Raw genomic sequence first — 21,143 nt, 5'->3', positions numbered from 1 at the left:
TTCTCCCTGGTGCACTGGCGTCGTATGCCGTCGTGCCATCTTGGTCGGATCGGCCAGATACTTAGTCACGCCCCTCCAGGCACTCTCCGGTTCATGGTCCAGTGGAACCACAACAACCGCACACGCCAGTCAGTCCGGGCGTGTGCATAACAGCATGCAGCATTAAAACCGTCTTGTTATACCACTCTGACCTCCACGTCTCTTCTGAGGGGCATTAAAAGCGTCTTGTTATACCACTCTGACCTCCACGTCTCTTCTGAGGGGCATTAAAAGCATCTTGTTATACCACTCTGACCTCCACGTCTTTTGTAAGGGGCATTAAAACCGTCTTGTTAAGCTACTGGGACCTCCACGAGTCTTCGAACGGGCATTGCATTTCCTCCTAATTTTTTTAAGCTTTTGCTTGGAAGGCATAAGCAAATACTATGGGAGACCCACTCCCCAATAATGGGACTTATGTTTTTAATATGCTGTACTGCATGGCTCTTGTAAGGGGCATTGCAAGTTGCTCCATCTTAATTTTTTGAAGCTTTTGCTTGGAAGGCATAAGCAAATACTATGGGAGACCCACTCCAGAATAATGGGACTTATGTTTGTAATATGCTGTACTGTATGGCTTTTGTAAGGGGCATTGCAAGTTGCTCCGTCTTAATTTTTGGAATCTTTTGCTTGGAAGGCATAAGCAAATACTATGGGAGGCCCACTCCCAAATAATGGGACTTATGTTTGTAATATGCTGTACTGCATGGCTCTTGTAAGGGTTATTGTAAGTTGCTCCATCCTAATTTTTGGAAGCTTTTGCTTGGAAGGCATAAGCAAAAACTATGGGAGACACACTCCCCAATAATGGGAATAATGTTTGTAATATGCTGTACTACATGGCTCTTGTAAGGGGCATTGCAAGTTGCTCCGTCTTAATTTTTGGAAGCTTTTGCTTGGAAGGCATAAGCAAATACTATGGGAGACCCACTCCCCAATAATGGGACTTATGTTTGTAATATGCTATACTGCATGGCTCTTGTAAGGGGCATTTCAAGTTGCTCCGTCCTAATTTTTGGAAGCTTTTGCTTGGAAGGCATCAGCAAATACTATGGGAGACCCACTCCCCAATAATGGGAATAATATTTTTAAGATGCTGTACTGTATGGCTCTTGTAAGGGGCATTATAAGTGTCTTGTTAAGCTACTGTGACCTCCACGTCTATTCCAAGGGGCATTCAAACCATCTTGTTAAGCTACTGGGACCTCCACGTCTTTTCCGAGCGGCATTAAAACCCTCTTGTTAAGCTACTGCGACCTCCACCACTTTTCCGAGGGGCATTAAAACCGTCTTGTTAAGCTTCTGTGACCTCCACGTCTCTTCAAAGGGGCATTAAAATCATCTTAGTAAGCAATTCTGAACTCCACAGCTCTTCCAAAGGCCATTGAAATGTTGTTTTTAATTACCTCTAACGTCCACGACTCTTCCAACGGGCATTGCATTTCCTCCTAATTTTAGTCAGTTTTTGCTTTTCAATGCAAAGGCGAAAACTAAGGGAGACCCACTCCCCAATAATGGGTAGAAGGTTTTTAGTAAGCTGTAATCCACGTCTGTTTCATGGGGCATTGCAGTTCCTCATAATTTTTGGAAAGCCTTCCATTCACTGCTTAGGCCAACAGTGTACAGGACATCCAGTTGCTATAAATGGAAAAAACGGTTTAGTTAGGGCCCTCTGACCTCCATGTCATTTCCAAGGGGCATTGGAGTGCCTCAAAATTTTTGGTAGGCATTGCACTCACTGTATGCCCTATAACTGTGTAGCCGAACTGCTCCTTTTGTTACTGAAACATATCCTACAAGACATATGTGGTTGACTGGCCTGATATTGATATGAATGGTCCCTGTTTCTCCTCCTCTTTCTCCTTTGCCACTACCTCATCCATCATTTATCACCTGAAGCTTTGTTTTAAAGGGAGTCATAGAACTGGAATAGTAGCAGGAAAACATCCAGCAATCCTCAGAGGAGGTAGGATATGCACCAAAACGCTGACCACCTCAGGCCTAGCCGCTACTACATACATGCGTTTGCATTCCAAAAAAACAAAGCAGATGCTAACTTGTATCATCATCATCATGGTCCTCACCTTGGCACTCTCAACTCCCCTGATGGAGAAGCCAGGGCCCACCGGAGTAGTCTGGTTCTCTGGTGGGCTTTTCCAATGCTGCCCTAAAGCAGGCCGGGCTAAGAAAAGTGTGTGGGGGGATGTTCCAAGGAGAAATAAGGGCGGCTGGGGACCGTTTATGGACACCCGGCTGCCCCCAGGCGGCTGGGGATCGTGTGTGGACAACCGGCTGCAGGGCGGCTGGGGACCGAGTGTGGACACCCGGGGATAGTTGCATGTCTGCATCTTCTGATGCGGTAAGGATGACTTCTGATGGGCACACTTTTAGGCAGTTACCTGGGTGTAAGAGATGCTTACAGGGGTCTTCCCCATGCTGTTCCCATGTCTTTTCAGCACTGTATGCATGTGTCACACAGCACATGGCCAGATAAGGTTGTAAAATGTTAAAATTACATTTCCCGGTGAATGCATTTGTCACGTTTGAAAGCAATACAAAAGTGCAAAAACGCATAAAAAATTATACTTGTGAACATAGCCCAAGGTGTGGAGGAGTATTTTTTTGGGGGGGGTTATTTATTTTACCTTATACACAAGTTTTTACCCTGGAAACGAAGTTCCTTAACATATTTCACAGGAAAGCAGTTTCAGTTTCGTTTTTGAATGTTTTATTGTGAGCCCTTAAAAGTGGCTTACTACCTCTGACCACGTTGTTGAGAGCAGTGACCTGGGCATCAGAAATGCTTCCTGGGGCGATCCCCATGCTGTCCCCATGTCATTTGAGCACTGTCACTATTGTTTTGGGCACTTGTTAGGCTTTTAAAAGACTGCCGGGGGTGTGATGCCAAAAATGCTCGGGTCTCCCTTAGACTAACATTGGGCTCGTTGCTCGGGATGAGCACCCGAGTATCACGGCGAGCTCGGCCCAAGCTTCGAGCACCCGAACATTTTAGTGCTCGATCAACACTAGCTGTAACTAATAGGTTACGAATCAATATTAAAATAAAAAAAATCATGGTATATTTCCTTTCATCACAAGTAATGCTCATCTTTCTACTGCTTAGCTTAGAAAGAGTTAAATCACAAAATGCCAGAAGAAGTCAGGTTGCTGAGCGGTCTAAAGCGCTGCGTTCAGGTCACAGTCTCAACTGGAGGCGTGGGCTCGAATAACACTTCTGACATTAGTATTTTCTTTCAAGAAATTGTACAGCTTCACTCCTGTTACTGATTAGTTGGGGGTCTGCTTTATTGGCGGCAATCTCAAACCGAAAACTAAAAGTGACGGGGCTTAGCAAAACCAATTCTCAACGTTGGCACTTTGGCAGTATTCCTGGGGGTCCTTGAGGCAAATGTTAAATGTCCTGAATATGTGCTTTCACAAAAGAAAAATACTGTGGATATTGAAATGGGAGGGACTATTTCATCTCTATGTGTTCTCTGTCCCTATTACGGCAGAGAGTGAACCTCCTAAGGTGCTGTCGTGGAAGATTCCTAGAAACTTAATTACCTGTAAGTCTAATTTAAGATTTTTCTACCTCAGGCATAAATAGACTATAAATATACTTAATAAACAAAAGCTAAAAGAGCAGATGAACATAGTTTAACAAGTCTGAAATGCGCATGTGATACTGACATCAAAGTTTCACCACATTTTGGGACAAATGTTTTCACTTTCAACATTAACAATCAGTAGAATATTTTCTCTAAATTTGCATCTCCTTTCTTCACTCCAATTGTTTGCACCTAAGAAAAAATAAATCTTGATGCAACATTATGCTTACAAATTGTGTTTTATGCTTAATCATCACCTCTCCTACAGAGACACAGTCAGAATTACCCTGGCGAATTGAGTACATTTAAATATGTAAAAAAAATGCAGAATTGCTGTTTTTTTCTATTCATTCACAAACAGTTAATGTAAGTTCTTAAATATGTAAGCAAAATAGCGTGACTTTCAAATATAGATCATCTTGCAAAAACAAGTCAAAGTAAAAATAAAAACATCCAGTTGTGACATTTACAGTGTGTTGAACATTCGTGAAGCTAAATGTGTCCAGCCGAAATAGCTCAGCTGGGAGAGCGTTAGACTGAAGATCTAAAGGTCCCAGGTTTCGGCAAAAGTTTTCTTCTTCACCCATTAAATTTTAAGCAGAAAATAAACAAAGAATATGGACTGACTGTTTACAGAGAATGTAAAAGTCCTAATCATTATAACTATCTACAGGAAATAAAATGATAGAAACTTGAGAACTGAACACTTTTAACTTTTGAGGAAAATAATATTTTTTGAAATTTTTTCTTCATTCTGGACGTCATCATTTTCTTTTATTTTAGTTTGACTTATCTGTATGATGATTTAAAGGAAACCTGATAGCTAATACGGGCAGCATGTATCAGACACTAGCGGAATGATTTCAGCCATTTATGTTTGACTATGAATCGCTGTGGCATTACTGAGACAAATATGCTTAAATAATATGCCATGACCAAAGTTGTTTGGGGAAAAAGCCAGCAAGGCAAAAAACACAAGCCCCAACTCAGGACCGTCATCTTTCATTCTAAAAATAGGGGTTTCTACCTTAATGGTAAGACAAAGAATCCACAGATTTGGCATTTCTCTAGCGAGGAGAGCCCACTTAAAATGTATGGGGTGCTTGTCTCCATAAGCGCAAGCTGGGCACTAAACTGGCTTATTTGCAATTCTGGATGTTGCAGAGTGAAAACATATGTTGGACAATAATAGTAATTGCTGGTGTTGATGAATTCATTGTGAGGAGTAATTTATAAAATGGGATCACTTTGGAGGGGTTTCTGCTGTTTTGGTACTTTTGGAACTCCGCAAATGTCACCCTCAAAATATTCTTGCAAAATCTGCATTCCCAAAACCCAAATAGCGCTCTTACTTTCAAAGCCCTGCTGTGTGACCAAACAGTAGTTTCTGAAGACATATGGGGCATCACCGCATTTCAATGAAATTGTGCAACTTTAGATATTTTCACAAGAAAAACTAAATATATATTGACCTAAATTTACCATTAATATAAAGTACAATGTGTTACAAAATAACACTATCAGAATCACGGGGATATGTTAAGCATTCCAGTGTTATTGCCACATAAATTGATACATGTCAGATTTAAAAAACGGTGCTTGGTCATGAAGCTCAAAATTGGCTGTAACTAATAGGTTACAAATCAATATTAAAATAAAAGAAATCATGGCATATTTCCTTTCATCACAAGTAGTGCTCATCTTTCTACTGCTTAGCTTAGAAAGAATTAAATTACAAAAGCCAGAAGTAGTCAGGATGGCCGAGCGGTCTAAGGCGCTGCGTTGAGGTCGCAGTCTCTTCTGGAGGCGTGGGTTCGAATCCCTCTTCTGACATTAGAATTTTCTTTCAAGAAATTTTACAGCTTCACTCCTGTTACTGATTAGTTGTGGGTCCGCTCTATTGGTGGCAATCTCAAATCGAAAACTAAAAGTGATGGGGATTAGAAAAACCAATTCTCAACGTTGGCACTTTGGCAGTATTCCATGGGGTCCTTGAGGCAAATCTTAAATGTCCTGAATTTGTGCTTTCGCAAAAGACTTCTGGGAACATCAAATAGTTTCTTTGTGCATATGTTAGTTGTTGCTTTGGCATCGGAAAAATACTGTGGATAGGAAAATGGGAGGGACTATTTCATCTCTATGTGTTCTCTGTCCCTATTAGGGCAGAGTGTGAACCTCCTAAGGTGCTGTCGTGGAAGATTCCTAGAAACCAAATTACCAGTAAGTCTAATTTCAGATTTTTTTACCTCAGGCATCAATAGACTATAAATATACTTAATAAACAAAAGCTAAAAGAGCAGATGAACATAGTTTAACAAGTCTGAAAATGCTTATGTGATACTGACATCAAAGTTTCACCACATTTTGGGACAAATGTTTTCACTTTCAACATTAACAATCAGTAGAATATTTTCTCTAAATTTGCATCTCCTTTCTTCACTCCAATTGTTTGCACCTAAGAAAATAATAAAGCTTGATGCAACATTATGCTTACAAATTGTGTTTTATGCTCAATCATCACCTGTCCTACAGAGACACAGTCAGAATTACCCTGGCGAATTGAGTAAATTTGAAAATGTAAAAAAAATGCAGAATTGCTGTTTTTTCTATTCATTCACAAAGTATTAATGTAAGTTCTTAAATATGTACGCAAAATAGCGGGACTTTCAAATATAGATAATCTTGCAAAAACAAGTCAAAGTAAAAATAAATACATCCAGTTGTGACATCTACAGTGTGTTGAACATTCCTGAAAGTAAACGTGTCCTGCCGAAATAGCTCAGTTGGGAGAGCATTAGACTGAAGATCTAAAGGTCCCTGGTTCAATCCCGGGTTTCGGCAAAAGTTTTTTTCTTCACCCATTAAATTTTAAGCAGAAAATAAACAAAGCATATGGACTGACTGTTTACAGAGAATGTAAAAATCCTAATCATTATAACTATCTACAGGAAATAAAATGATAGAAACTTGAGAACTGAACACTTTTAACTTTTGAGGAAAATAATATTTTTTGTAATTTTTCCTTCATTCTGGACGACATCACTTTGTTTTATTTTAGTTTGACTTAGCTGTATGAGGATTTAAAGGAAACCTGATAGCTAATACGGGCAGCATGTATCAGACACTAGTTGAATGATTTCAGCCATTTATGTTTGACTATGAATCGCTGTGGCATTACTGAGACAAATATGCTTAAATAATATGCCAGGAGCAAAGCTGTTTGGGGAAAAAGCCAGGAAGGCAAAAAACACAAGCCCCAACTCAGGATTGTCATCTTTCATGCTAAAAATAGGGGTTTCTACGTTAATGGTAAGACAAAGAATCCACAGATTTGGCATTCCTCTAGTGAGGAGAGCCCACTTAAAATGTATGGGGTGCTTGTCTCCATAAGCGCAAGCTGGGCACTAAACTGGCTTATTTGCAATTCTGGATGTTGCAGAGTGAAAACATATGTTGGACAATAATAGTAATTGCTGGTGTTGATGAATTCATTGTGAGGAGTAATTTATAAAATGGGATCACTTTGGAGGGGTTTCTGCTGTTTTGGTACTTTTGGAACTCCGCAAATGTCACCCTCAAAATATTCTTGCAAAATCTGCATTCCCAAAACCCAAATAGCGCTCTTACTTTCAAAGCCCTGCTGTGTGACCAAACAGTAGTTTCTGAAGACATATGGGGCATCACCGCATTTCAATGAAATTGTGCAACTTTAGATATTTTCACAAGAAAAACTAAATATATATTGACCTAAATTTACCATTAATATAAAGTACAATGTGTTACAAAATAACACTATCAGAATCACGGGGATATGTTAAGCATTCCAGTGTTATTGCCACATAAATTGATACATGTCAGATTTAAAAAACGGTGCTTGGTCATGAAGCTCAAAATTGGCTGTAACTAATAGGTTACAAATCAATATTAAAATAAAAGAAATCATGGCATATTTCATTTCATCACAAGTAGTGCTAATCTTTCTACTGCTTAGCTTAGAAAGAGTTAAATTACAAAAGCCAGAAGTAGTCAGGATGGCCGAGTGTTCTAAGGCGCTGCCTTCAGGTCGCAGTCTCTTCTGGAGGTGTGGGTTCGAATCCCTCTTCTGACATTAGAATTTTCTTTCAAGAAATTTTACAGCTTCACTCCTGTTACTGATTAGTTGGGGGTCCGCTCTATTGGTGGCAATCTCAAATCGATAACTAAAAGTGATGGGGCTTAGCAAAACCAATTCTCAACGTTGGCACTTTGGCAGTATTTCTTGGGGTCCTTGAGGCAAATCTTAAATGTCCTGAAATTGTGCTTTCACAAAAGACTTCTGGGAACATCAAATAGTTTCTTTGTGCATATGTTAGTTGTTGCTTTGGCATCGGAAAAATACTGTTGATAGGAAAATGGGAGGGACTATTTCATCTCTATGTGTTCTCTGTCCCTATTAGGGCAGAGAGTGAACCTCCTAATGTGCTGTCGTGGAAGATTCCTAGAAACCGAATTAATAGTAAGTCTAATTTCAGATTTTTTTACCTCAAGGCATGAATAGACTATATATATACTTAATAAACAAAAGCTAAAAGAGCAGATGAACATAGTTTAACAAGTCTGAAATGCGCATGTGATACTGACATCAAAGTTTCACCACATTTTGGGGAAAATGTTTTCACTTTCAACATTAACAATCAGTAGAATATTTTCTCTAAATTTGCATCTCCTATCTTCACTCCAATTGTTTGCACCTAAGAAAAAAATAAAGCTTGATGCAACATTATGCTTACAAATTGTGTTTTATGCTCAATCATCACCTGTCCTACAGAGACACAGTCAGAATTACCCTGGCGAATTGAGTAAATTTGAAAATGTAAAAAAAATGCAGAATTGCTGTTTTTTCTATTCATTCACAAAGTATTAATGTAAGTTCTTAAATATGTACGCAAAATAACGGGACTTTCAAATATAGATAATCTTGCAAAAACAAGTCAAAGTAAAAATAAATACATCCAGTTGTGACATCTACAGTGTGTTGAACATTCCTGAAAGTAAACGTGTCCTGCCGAAATAGCTCAGTTGGGAGAGCATTAGACTGAAGATCTAAAGGTCCCTGGTTCAATCCCGGGTTTCGGCAAAAGTTTTTTTCTTCACCCATTAAATTTTAAGCAGAAAATAAACAAAGCATATGGACTGACTGTTTACAGAGAATGTAAAAATCCTAATCATTATAACTATCTACAGGAAATAAAATGATAGAAACTTGAGAACTGAACACTTTTAACTTTTGAGGAAAATAATATTTTTTGTAATTTTTCCTTCATTCTGGACGACATCACTTTGTTTTATTTTAGTTTGACTTAGCTGTATGAGGATTTAAAGGAAACCTGATAGCTAATACGGGCAGCATGTATCAGACACTAGTTGAATGATTTCAGCCATTTATGTTTGACTATGAATCGCTGTGGCATTACTGAGACAAATATGCTTAAATAATATGCCAGGAGCAAAGCTGTTTGGGGAAAAAGCCAGGAAGGCAAAAAACACAAGCCCCAACTCAGGATTGTCATCTTTCATGCTAAAAATAGGGGTTTCTACGTTAATGGTAAGACAAAGAATCCACAGATTTGGCATTCCTCTAGTGAGGAGAGCCCACTTAAAATGTATGGGGTGCTTGTCTCCATAAGCGCAAGCTGGGCACTAAACTGGCTTATTTGCAATTCTGGATGTTGCAGAGTGAAAACATATGTTGGACAATAATAGTAATTGCTGGTGTTGATGAATTCATTGTGAGGAGTAATTTATAAAATGGGATCACTTTGGAGGGGTTTCTGCTGTTTTGGTACTTTTGGAACTCCGCAAATGTCACCCTCAAAATATTCTTGCAAAATCTGCATTCCCAAAACCCAAATAGCGCTCTTACTTTCAAAGCCCTGCTGTGTGACCAAACAGTAGTTTCTGAAGACATATGGGGCATCACCGCATTTCAATGAAATTGTGCAACTTTAGATATTTTCACAAGAAAAACTAAATATATATTGACCTAAATTTACCATTAATATAAAGTACAATGTGTTACAAAATAACACTATCAGAATCACGGGGATATGTTAAGCATTCCAGTGTTATTGCCACATAAATTGATACATGTCAGATTTAAAAAACGGTGCTTGGTCATGAAGCTCAAAATTGGCTGTAACTAATAGGTTACAAATCAATATTAAAATAAAAGAAATCATGGCATATTTCATTTCATCACAAGTAGTGCTAATCTTTCTACTGCTTAGCTTAGAAAGAGTTAAATTACAAAAGCCAGAAGTAGTCAGGATGGCCGAGTGTTCTAAGGCGCTGCCTTCAGGTCGCAGTCTCTTCTGGAGGTGTGGGTTCGAATCCCTCTTCTGACATTAGAATTTTCTTTCAAGAAATTTTACAGCTTCACTCCTGTTACTGATTAGTTGGGGGTCCGCTCTATTGGTGGCAATCTCAAATCGATAACTAAAAGTGATGGGGCTTAGCAAAACCAATTCTCAACGTTGGCACTTTGGCAGTATTTCTTGGGGTCCTTGAGGCAAATCTTAAATGTCCTGAAATTGTGCTTTCACAAAAGACTTCTGGGAACATCAAATAGTTTCTTTGTGCATATGTTAGTTGTTGCTTTGGCATCGGAAAAATACTGTTGATAGGAAAATGGGAGGGACTATTTCATCTCTATGTGTTCTCTGTCCCTATTAGGGCAGAGAGTGAACCTCCTAATGTGCTGTCGTGGAAGATTCCTAGAAACCGAATTAATAGTAAGTCTAATTTCAGATTTTTTTACCTCAAGGCATGAATAGACTATATATATACTTAATAAACAAAAGCTAAAAGAGCAGATGAACATAGTTTAACAAGTCTGAAATGCGCATGTGATACTGACATCAAAGTTTCACCACATTTTGGGGAAAATGTTTTCACTTTCAACATTAACAATCAGTAGAATATTTTCTCTAAATTTGCATCTCCTATCTTCACTCCAATTGTTTGCACCTAAGAAAAAAATAAAGCTTGATGCAACATTATGCTTACAAATTGTGTTTTATGCTCAATCATCACCTGTCCTACAGAGACACAGTCAGAATTACCCTGGCGAATTGAGAAAATTTGAAAATGTAAAAAAAATGCAGAATTGCTGTTTTTTCTATTCATGCACAAAGAATTAATGTAAGTTGTTAAATATGTACGCAAAATAGCGGGACTTTCAAATATTGATAATCTTGCAAAAACAAGTTAAAGAAAAATAAATACATTACATTCCTGGATCTAAATGTGTCCTGCTGAAATAGCTCAGTTGGGAGAGCGTTAGACTGAAGATCTAAAGGTCCCTGGTTCAATCCCGGGTTTCAGCAAAAGTTTTTTTCTTCACCCATTAAATTTTAAGCAGAAAATAAACAAAGCATATGGACTGACTGTTTACAGAGAATGTAAAAATCCTAATCATTATAACTATCTACAGGAAATAAAATGATAGAAACTTGAGAACTGAACACTTTTAACTTTTGAGGAAAATAATATTTTTTGTAATTTTTCCTTCATTCTGGACGTCATCACTTTGTTTTATTTTAGTTTGACTTAGCTGTATGAGGAATTAAAGGAAACCTGATAGCTAATACGGGCAGCATGTATCAGACACTAGCTGAATGATTTCAGCCATTTATGTTTGACTATGAATCGCTGTGGCATTACTGTGACAAATATGCTTCAAAAATATGCCAGGAACAAAGCTGTTTGGGGAAAAAGCCAGGAAGGCAAAAAACACAAGCCCCAACTCAGGACCGTCTTCTTACATTCTAAAAATAGGGGTTTCTACGTTAATGGTATGACAAAGCATCCACAGATTTGGCATTTCTCTAGCGAGGAGAGCCCACTTAAAATGTATGGGGTGCTTGTCTCCATAAGTGCAAGCTGGGCACTAAACTGGCTTATTTGCAATTCTGGATGTTGCAGAGTGAAAACACATGTTGGACAATAATAGTAATTGCTGGTGTTGATGAATTCATTGTGAGGAGTAATTTATAAAATGCGATCACTTTGGAGGGGTTTCTGCTGTTTTGGTACTTTTGGAACTTCGCAAATGTCACCCTCAAAATATTCTTGCAAAATCTGCATTCCCAAAACCCAAATAGCTCTCTTACTTTCAAAGCTCTGCTGTGTGACCAAACAGTAGTTTCTGAAGACATATGGGGCATCACTGCATTTCAATGAAATTGTGCAACTTTAGATATTTTCACAAGAAAAACTAAATATATATTGACCTAAATTTACCATTAATATAAAGTACAATGTGTTACAAAATAACACTTTCAGAATCACGGGGATATGTTAAGCATTCCAGTGTTATTGCCACATAAATTGATACATGTCAGATTTAAAAAACGGTGCTTGGTCATGAAGCTCAAAATTGGCTGTAACTAATAGGTTACAAATCAATATTAAAATAAAAGAAATCATGGCATATTTCCTTTCATCACAAGTAATGCTCATCGTTCTACTGCTTAGCTTAGAAAGAGTTAAATTACGAAAGCCAGAAGTAGTCAGGATGGCCGAGCGGTCTAAGGCGCTGCGTTCAGGTCGCAGTCTCTTCTGGAGGCGTGGGTTCGAATCCCACTTCTGACTTTAGAATTTTCTTTCAAGAAATTTTACAGCTTCACTCCTGTTACTGATTAGTTGGGGGTCCGCTCTATTGGTGGCAATCTCAAATCGAAAACTAAAAGTGATGGGGCTTAGCAAAACCAATTCTCAACGTTGGCACTTTGGCAGTATTCCTTGGGGTCCTTGAGGCAAATCTTAAATGTCCTGAAATTGTGCTTTCACAAAAGACTTCTGGGAACATCAAATAGTTTCTTTGTGCATATGTTAGTTGTTGCTTTGGCATCGGAAAAATACTGTGGATAGGAAAATGGGAGGGATTATTTCATCTCTATGTGTTCTCTGTCCCTATTAGGGCATAGAGTGAACCTCCTAAGGTGCTGTCGTGGAAGATTCCTAGAAACCAAATTACCAGTAAGTCTAATTTCAGATTTTTTTACCTCAGGCATCAATAGACTATAAATATACTTAATAAACAAAAGCTAAAAGAGCAGATGAACATAGTTTAACAAGTCTGAAATGCGCATGTGATACTGACATCAAAGTTTCACCACATCTTGGGACAAATGTTTTCACTTTCAACATTAACAATCAGTAGAATATTTTCTCTAAATTTGCATCTCCTTTCTTCACTCCAATTGTTTGCACCCAAGAAAAAAATAAAGCTTGATGCAACATTATGCTTACAAATTGTGTTTTATGCTCAATCATCATCTGTCCTACAGAGACACAGTCAGAATTATCCTTGCGAATTGAGTAAATTTGAAAATGCAAAAAAAAATGCAGAATTGCTGTTTTTTCTATTCATTCACAAAGTATTAATGTAAGTTCTTAAATATGTACGCAAAATAGCGGGACTTTCAAATATAGATAATCTTGCAAAAACAAGTCAAAGTAAAAATAAATACATCCAGTTGTGACATCTACAGTGTGTTGAACATTCCTGAATCTAAACGTGTCCTGCCGAAATAGCTCAGTTGGGAGAGCGTTAGACTGAAGATCTAAAGGTCCCTGGTTCAATCTCGGGTTTCGGCAAAAGTTTTTTTCTCCACCCATTAAATTTTAAGCAGAAAATAAACAAAGCATTTGGACTGACTGTTTACAGAGAATGTAAAAATCCTAATCATTATAACTATCTACAGGAAATAAAATGATAGAAACTTGAGAACTGAACACTTTTAACTTTTGAGGAAAATAATATTTTATTTTTTGTAATTTTTCCTTCATTCTGGACGTCATCACTTTGTTTTATTTTAGTTTGACTTAGCTGTATGAGGATTTAAAGGAAACCTGATAGCTAATACGGGCAGCATGTATCAGACACTAGTTGAATGATTTCAGCCATTTATGTTTGACTATGAATCGCTGTGGCATTACTGAGACAAATATGCTTAAATAATATGCCAGGAGCAAAGCTGTTTGGGGAAAAAGCCAGGAAGGCAAAAAACACAAGCCCCAACTCAGGACCGTCATCTTTCATTCTAAAAATAGGGGTTTCTACGTTAATGGTAAGACAAAGAATCCACAGATTTGACATTTCTCTAGCGAGGAGAGCCCACTTAAAATGTATGGGGTGCTTGTCTCCATAATCGCAAGCTGGGCACTAAACTGGCTTATTTGCAATTCTGGATGTTGCAGAGTGAAAACACATGTTGGACAATAATAGTAATTGCTGGTGTTGATGAATTCATTGTGAGGAGTAATTTATAAAATGGGATCACTTTGGAGGGGTTTCTGCTGTTTTGGTACTTTTGGAACTCCGCAAATGTCACCCTCAAAATATTCTTGCAAAATCTGCATTCCCAAAACCCAAATAGCGCTCTTACTTTCAAAGCCCTGCTGTGTGAACAAACAGTAGTTTCTGAAGACATATGGGGCATCACCGCATTTCAATGAAATTGTGCAACTTTAAATATTTTCACAAGAAAAACTAAATATATATTGACCTAAATTTACCATTAATATAAAGTACAATGTGTTACAAAATAACACTATCAGAATCACGGGGATATGTTAAGCATTCCAGTGTTATTGCCACATAAATTGATACATGTCAGATTTAAAATACGGTGCTTGGTCATGAAGCTCAAAATTGGCTGTAACTAATAGGTTACAAATCAATATTAAAATAAAAGAAATCATGGCATATTTCCTTTCATCACAAGTAGTGCTCATTTTCTACTGCTTAGCTTAGAAAGAGTTAAATTACAAGAGCCAGAAGTAGTCAGGATGGCCGAGCAGTCTAAGGCGCTGCGTTCAGGTCGCAGTTTCTTCTGGAGGCGTGGGTTCGAATCCCTCTTCTGACATTAGTATTTTCTTTCAAGAAATTTTACAGCTTCACTCCTGTTACTGATTAGTTGGGGGTCCGCTCTATTGGTGGCAATCTCAAATCGATAACTAAAAGTGATGGGGCTTAGCAAAACCAATTCTCAACGTTGGCAGTTTGGCAGTATTCCTTGGGGTCCTTGAGGCAAATCTTAAATGTTCTGAATTTGTGCTTTCACAAAAGACTTCTGGGAACATCAAATAGTTTCTTTGTGCATATGTTAGTTGTTGCTTTGGCTTCGGAAAAATACTGTTGATAGGAAAATGGGAGGGACTATTTCATCTCTATGTGTTCTCTGTCCCTATTAGGGCAGAGAGTGAACCTGCTAAGGTGCTGTCGTGGAAGATTCCTAGAAACCGAATTACCAGTAAGTCTAATTTCAGATTTTTTTACCTCAAGGCATCAATAGACTATATATATACTTAATAAACAAAAGCTAAAAGAGCAGATGAACATAGTTTAACAAGTCTGAAATGCGCATGTGATACTGACATCAAAGTTTCACCACATTTTGGGACAAATGTTTTCACTTTCAACATTAACAATCAGTAGAATATTTTCTCTAAATTTGCATCTCCTATCTTCACTCCAATTGTTTGCACCTAAGAAAAAAATAAAGCTTGATGCAACATTATGCTTACAAATTGTGTTTTATGCTCAATCATCACCTGTCCTACAGAGACATAGTCAGAATTACCCTGGCGAATTGAGTAAATTTGAAAATGTAAAAAAAATGCACAATTGCTGTTTTTTCTATTCATTCACAAAGAATTAATGTAAGTTGTTAAATATGTATGCAAAATAGCGGGACTTTCAAATATTGATAATCTTGCAAAAACAAGTCAAAGTAAAAATAAATACATTACATTCCTGAATCTAAATGTGTCTTGCTGAAAAAGCTCAGTTGGGAGAGCGTTAGACTGAAGATCTAAAAGTCCCTGGTTCAATCCCGGGTTTCGGCAAAAGCTTTTTTCTTCACCCATTAAATTTTAAGCAGAAAATAAACAAAGCATATGGACTGACTGTTTACAGAGAATGTAAAAATCCTAATCATTATAACTATCTACAGGAAATAAAATGATAGAAACTTGAGAACTGAACACTTTTAACTTTTGAGGAAAATAATATTTTTTGTAATTTTTCCTTCATTCTGGACGTCATCACTTTGTTTTATTTTAGTTTGACTTAGCTGTATGAGGATTTAAAGGAAACCTGATAGCTAATACGGGCAGCATGTATCAGACACTAGCTGAATGATTTCAGCCATGTATGTTTGACTATGAATCGCTGTGGCATTACTGAGACAAATATGCTTAAATAATATGCCAGGAAAAAAGCTGTTTGGGGAAAAAGCCAGGAAGGCAAAAAACACAAGCCCCAACTCAGGACCGTCATCTTTCATTCTAAAAATAGGGGTTTCTACGTTAATGGTAAGACAAAGAATCCACAGATTTGGCATTTCTCTAGCGAGGAGAGCCCACTTAAAATGTATGGGGTGCTTGTCTCCATAAGCGCAAGCTGGGCACTAAACTGGCTTATTTGCAATTCTGGATGTTGCAGAGTGAAAACACATGTTGGACAATAATAGTAATTGCTGGTGTTGATGAATTCATTGTGAGGAGTAATTTATAAAATGGGATCACTTTGGAGGGGTTTCTGCTGTTTTGGTACTTTTGGAACTCCGCAAATGTCACCCTCAAAATATTCTTGCAAAATCTGCATTCCCAAAACCCAAATAGCGCTCTTACTTTCAAAGCCCTGCTGTGTGACCAAACAGTAGTTTCTGAAGACATATGGGGCATCACTGCATTTCAATGAAATTGTGCAACTTTAGATATTTTCACAAGAAAAACTAAATATATATTGACCTAAATTTACCATTAATATAAAGTACAATGTGTTACAAAATAACACTTTCAGAATCACGGGGATATGTTAAGAATTCCAGTGTTATTGCCACATAAATTGATACATGTCAGATTTAAAAAACGGTGCTTGGTCATGAAGCTCAAAATTAGGTGTAACTAATAGGTTACAAATCAATATTAAAATAAAAGAAATCATGGCATATTTCCTTTCATCACAAGTAATGCTCATCTTTCTACTGCTTAGCTTAGAAAGAGTTAAATTACAAAAGCCAGAAGTAGTCAGGATGGCCGAGCGGTCTAAGGCGCTGCGTTCAGGTCGCAGTCTCTTCTGGAGTCGTGGGTTCAAATCCCACTTCTGACTTTAGAATTTTCTTTCAAGAAATTTTACAGCTTCACTCCTGTTACTGATTAGTTGGGGGTCCGCTCTATTGGTGGCAATCTCAAATCGAAAACTAAAAGTGATGGGGCTTAGCAAAACCAATTCTCAACGTTGGCACTTTGGCAGTATTCCTTGGGGTCCTTGAGGCAAATCTTAAATGTCCTGAATTTGTGCTTTCACAAAAGACTTCTGGGAACATCAAATAGTTTCTTTGTGCATATGTTAGTTGTTGCTTTGGCATCGGAAAAATACTGTGGATAGGAAAATGGGAGGGATTATTTCATCTTTATGTGTTCTCTGTCCCTATTAGGGCAGAGAGTGAACCTCCTAAGGTGCTGTCGTGGAAGATTCCTAGAAACCAAATTACCAGTAAGTCTAATTTCAGATTTTTTTACCTCAGGCATCAATAGACTATAAATATACTTAATAAACAAAAGCTAAAAGAGCAGATGAACATAGTTTAACAAGTCTGAAATGCGCATGTGATACTGACATCAAAGTTTCACCACATTTTGGGACAAATGTTTTCACTTTCAACATTAACAAACAGTAGAATATTTTCTCTAAATTTGCATCTCCTTTCTTCACTCCAATTGTTTGCACCTAAGAAAAAAATAAAGCTTGATGCAACATTATGCTTACAAATTGTGTTTTATGCTCAATCATCACCTGTCCTACAGAGACACAGTTAGAATTACCCTGGCGAATTGAGTAAATTTGAAAATGTAAAAAAAAATGCAGAATTGCTGTTTTTTCTATTCATTCACAAAGTATTAATGTAAGTTCTTAAATATGTAAGCAAAATAGCGGGACTTTCAAATATAGATAATCTTGCAAAAACAAGTCAAAGTAAAAATAAATACATCCAGTTGTGACATCTACAGTGTGTTGAACATTCCTGAATCTAAACGTGTCCTGCCGAAATAGCTCAGTTGGGAGAGCGTTAGACTGAAGATCTAAATGTCCCTGCTTCAAACCCGGGTTTCGGCAAAAGTTTTTTTCTTCACCCATTAAATTTTAAGCAGAAAATAAACAAAGCATATGGACTGACTGTTTACAGAGAATGTAAAAATCCTAATCATTATAACTATCTACAGGAAATAAAATGATATTAACTTGAGAACTGAACACTTTTAACTTTTGAGGAAAATAATATTTTTTGTAATTTTTCCTTCATTCTGGACGTCATCACTTTGTTTTATTTTAGTTTGACTTAGCTGTATGAGGATTTAAAGGAAACCTGATAGCTAATACGGGCAGCATGTATCAGACACTAGCTGAATGATTTCAGCCATTTATGTTTGACTATGAATCGCTGTGGCATTACTGAGACAAATATGCTTAAATAATATGCAGGAACAAAGCTGTTTGGGGAAAAAGCCAGGAAGGCAAAAAACACAAGCCCCAACTCAGGACCGTCATCTTTCATTCTAAAAATAGAGGTTTCTACGTTAATGGTAAGACAAAGAATCCACAGATTTGGCATTTCTCTAGCGAGGAGAGCCCACTTAAAATGTATGGGGTGCTTGTCTCCATAAGCGCAAGCTGGGCACTAAACTGGCTTATTTGCAATTCTGGATGTTGCAGAGTGAAAACATATGTTGGACAATAATAGTAATTGCTGGTGTTGATGAATTCATTGTGAGGAGTAATTTATAAAATGGGATCACTTTGGAGGGGTTTCTGCTGTTTTGGTACTTTTGGAACTCCGCAAATGTCACCCTCAAAATATTCTTGCAAAATCTGCATTCCCAAAACCCAAATAGCGCTCTTACTTTCAAAGCCCTGCTGTGTGACCAAACAGTAGTTTCTGAAGACATATGGGGCATCACCGCATTTCAATGAAATTGTGCAACTTTAAATATTTTCACAAGAAAAACTAAATATATATTGACCTAAATTTACCATTAATATAAAGTACAATGTGTTACAAAATAACACTATCAGAATCACGGGGATATGTTAAGCATTCCAGTGTTATTGCCACATAAATTGATACATGTCAGATTTAAAATACGGTGCTTGGTCATGAAGCTCAAAATTGGCTGTAACTAATAGGTTACAAATCAATATTAAAATAAAAGAAATCATGGCATATTTCCTTTCATCACAAGTAGTGCTCATCTTTCTACTGCTTAGCTTAGAAAGAGTTAAATTACAAAAGCCAGAAGTAGTCAGGATGGCTGAGCAGTCTAAGGCGCTGCGTTCAGGTCGCAGTCTCTTCTGGAGGCGTGGGTTCGAATCCCTCTTCTGACATTAGAATTTTCTTTCAAGAAATTTTACAGCTTCACTCCTGTTACTGATTAGTTGGGGGTCCGCTCTATTGGTGGCAATCTCAAATCGATAACTAAAAGTGATGGGGCTTAGCAAAACCAATTCTCAACGTTGGCACTTTGGCAGTATTCCTTGGGGTCCTTGAGGCTAATCTTAAATGTTCTGAATTTGTGCTTTCACAAAAGACTTCTGGGAACATCAAATAGTTTCTTTGTGCATATGTTAGTTGTTGCTTTGGCATCGGAAAAATACTGTTGATAGGAAAATGGGAGGGACTATTTCATCTCTATGTATTCTCTGTCCCTATTAGGGCAGAGAGTGAACCTGCTAAGGTGCTGTCGTGGAAGATTCCTAGAAACCGAATTACCAGTAAGTCTAATTTCAGATTTTTTTACCTCAAGGCATCAATAGACTATATATATACTTAATAAACAAAAGCTAAAAGAGCAGATGAACATAGTTTAACAAGTCTGAAATGCGCATGTGATACTGACATCAAAGTTTCACCACATTTTGGGACAAATGTTTTCACTTTCAACATTAACAATCAGTAGAATATTTTCTCTAAATTTGCATCTCCTATCTTCACTCCAATTGTTTGCACCTAAGAAAAAAATAAAGCTTGATGCAACATTATGCTTACAAATTGTGTTTTATGCTCAATCATCACCTGTCCTACAGAGACACAGTCAGAATTACCCTGGCGAATTGAGTAAATTTGAAAATGTAAAAAAAATGCACAATTGCTGTTTTTTCTATTCATTCACAAAGAATTAATGTAAGTTGTTAAATATGTACGCAAAATAGCGGGACTTTCAAATATTGATAATCTTGAAAAACAAGTCAAAGTAAAAATAAATACATTACATTCCTGAATCTAAATGTGTCTTGCTGAAAAAGCTCAGTTGGGAGAGCGTTAGACTGAAGATCTAAAGGTCCCGGGTTTCGGCAAAAGTTTTTTTCTTCACCCATTAAATTTTAAGCAGAAAATAAACAAAGCATATGGACTGACTGTTTACAGAGAATGTAAAAATCCTAATCATTATAACTATCTACAGGAAATAAAATGATAGAAACTTGAGAACTGAACACTTTTAACTTTTGAGGAAAATAATATTTTTTGTAATTTTTCCTTCATTCTGGACGTCATCACTTTGTTTTATTTTAGTTTGACTTAGCTGTATGAGGATTTAAAGGAAACCTGATAGCTAATACGGGCAGCATGTATCAGACACTAGCTGAATGATTTCAGCCATGTATGTTTGACTATGAATCGCTGTGGCATTACTGAGACAAATATGCTTAAATAATATGCCAGGAACAAAGCTGTTTGGGGAAAAAGCCAGGAAGGCAAAAAACACAAGCCCCAACTCAGGACCGTCATCTTTCATTCTAAAAATAGGGGTTTCTACGTTAATGGTAAGACAAAGAATCCACAGATTTGGCATTTCTCTAGCGAGGAGAGCCCACTTAAAATGTATGGGGTGCTTGTCTCCATAAGCGCAAGCTGGGCACTAAACTGGCTTATTTGCAATTCTGGATGTTGCAGAGTGAAAACACATGTTGGACAATAATAGTAATTGCTGGTGTTGATGAATTCATTGTGAGGAGTAATTTATAAAATGGGATCACTTTGGAGGGGTTTCTGCTGTTTTGGTACTTTTGGAACTCCGCAAATGTCACCCTCAAAATATTCTTGCAAAATCTGCATTCCCAAAACCCAAATAGCGCTCTTACTTTCAAAGCCCTGCTGTGTGACCAAACAGTAGTTTCTGAAGACATATGGGGCATCACTGCATTTCAATGAAATTGTGCAACTTTAGATATTTTCACAAGAAAAACTAAATATATATTGACCTAAATTTACCATTAATATAAAGTACAATGTGTTACAAAATAACACTTTCAGAATCACGGGGATATGTTAAGCATTCCAGTGTTATTGCCACATAAATTGATACATGTCAGATTTAAAAAACGGTGCTTGGTCATGAAGCTCAAAATTGGCTGTAACTAATAGGTTACAATTCAATATTAAAATA

The 21,143-nt window shown here is 37.3% G+C and overlaps 11 non-coding genes across 11 annotated transcripts; all 11 read left to right on the top strand.

Annotated features, from left to right (window-relative positions):
• Positions 1-5,400: 5,400 nt before the first annotated feature.
• On the top strand, positions 5,401-5,483 carry TRNAL-GAG (transfer RNA leucine (anticodon GAG)). The gene has a single exon. It is a non-coding gene; the product is annotated as a tRNA-Leu (tRNA).
• Positions 5,484-6,418: 935 nt separating this feature from the next.
• Positions 6,419-6,491, top strand: TRNAF-GAA (transfer RNA phenylalanine (anticodon GAA)). Its single transcript has one exon. It is a non-coding gene; the product is annotated as a tRNA-Phe (tRNA).
• Positions 6,492-8,693: 2,202 nt separating this feature from the next.
• On the top strand, positions 8,694-8,766 carry TRNAF-GAA (transfer RNA phenylalanine (anticodon GAA)). Its single transcript has one exon. It is a non-coding gene; the product is annotated as a tRNA-Phe (tRNA).
• Positions 8,767-10,941: 2,175 nt separating this feature from the next.
• TRNAF-GAA (transfer RNA phenylalanine (anticodon GAA)) lies at positions 10,942-11,014 on the top strand. Its single transcript has one exon. It is a non-coding gene; the product is annotated as a tRNA-Phe (tRNA).
• Positions 11,015-12,198: 1,184 nt separating this feature from the next.
• TRNAL-CAG (transfer RNA leucine (anticodon CAG)) lies at positions 12,199-12,281 on the top strand. The gene has a single exon. It is a non-coding gene; the product is annotated as a tRNA-Leu (tRNA).
• A 935-nt stretch (positions 12,282-13,216) lies between these two features.
• TRNAF-GAA (transfer RNA phenylalanine (anticodon GAA)) lies at positions 13,217-13,289 on the top strand. Its single transcript has one exon. It is a non-coding gene; the product is annotated as a tRNA-Phe (tRNA).
• Positions 13,290-14,477: 1,188 nt separating this feature from the next.
• On the top strand, positions 14,478-14,560 carry TRNAL-CAG (transfer RNA leucine (anticodon CAG)). Its single transcript has one exon. It is a non-coding gene; the product is annotated as a tRNA-Leu (tRNA).
• A 909-nt stretch (positions 14,561-15,469) lies between these two features.
• Positions 15,470-15,542, top strand: TRNAF-GAA (transfer RNA phenylalanine (anticodon GAA)). Its single transcript has one exon. It is a non-coding gene; the product is annotated as a tRNA-Phe (tRNA).
• A 1,184-nt stretch (positions 15,543-16,726) lies between these two features.
• TRNAL-CAG (transfer RNA leucine (anticodon CAG)) lies at positions 16,727-16,809 on the top strand. The gene has a single exon. It is a non-coding gene; the product is annotated as a tRNA-Leu (tRNA).
• A 935-nt stretch (positions 16,810-17,744) lies between these two features.
• On the top strand, positions 17,745-17,817 carry TRNAF-GAA (transfer RNA phenylalanine (anticodon GAA)). The gene has a single exon. It is a non-coding gene; the product is annotated as a tRNA-Phe (tRNA).
• Positions 17,818-19,000: 1,183 nt separating this feature from the next.
• Positions 19,001-19,083, top strand: TRNAL-CAG (transfer RNA leucine (anticodon CAG)). Its single transcript has one exon. It is a non-coding gene; the product is annotated as a tRNA-Leu (tRNA).
• Positions 19,084-21,143: the final 2,060 nt, after the last annotated feature.

Source organism: Phyllobates terribilis, unplaced genomic scaffold (assembly GCF_046119375.1).
Source record: "Phyllobates terribilis strain yellow unplaced genomic scaffold, ASM4611937v1 Scaffold_12__6_contigs__length_324123572, whole genome shotgun sequence".
Lineage (NCBI taxonomy): Eukaryota > Metazoa > Chordata > Amphibia > Anura > Dendrobatidae > Phyllobates > Phyllobates terribilis.
The sequence above is the reverse complement of the archived record's forward strand: the minus strand, read 5'-3'. Positions and strand labels throughout refer to the sequence as shown.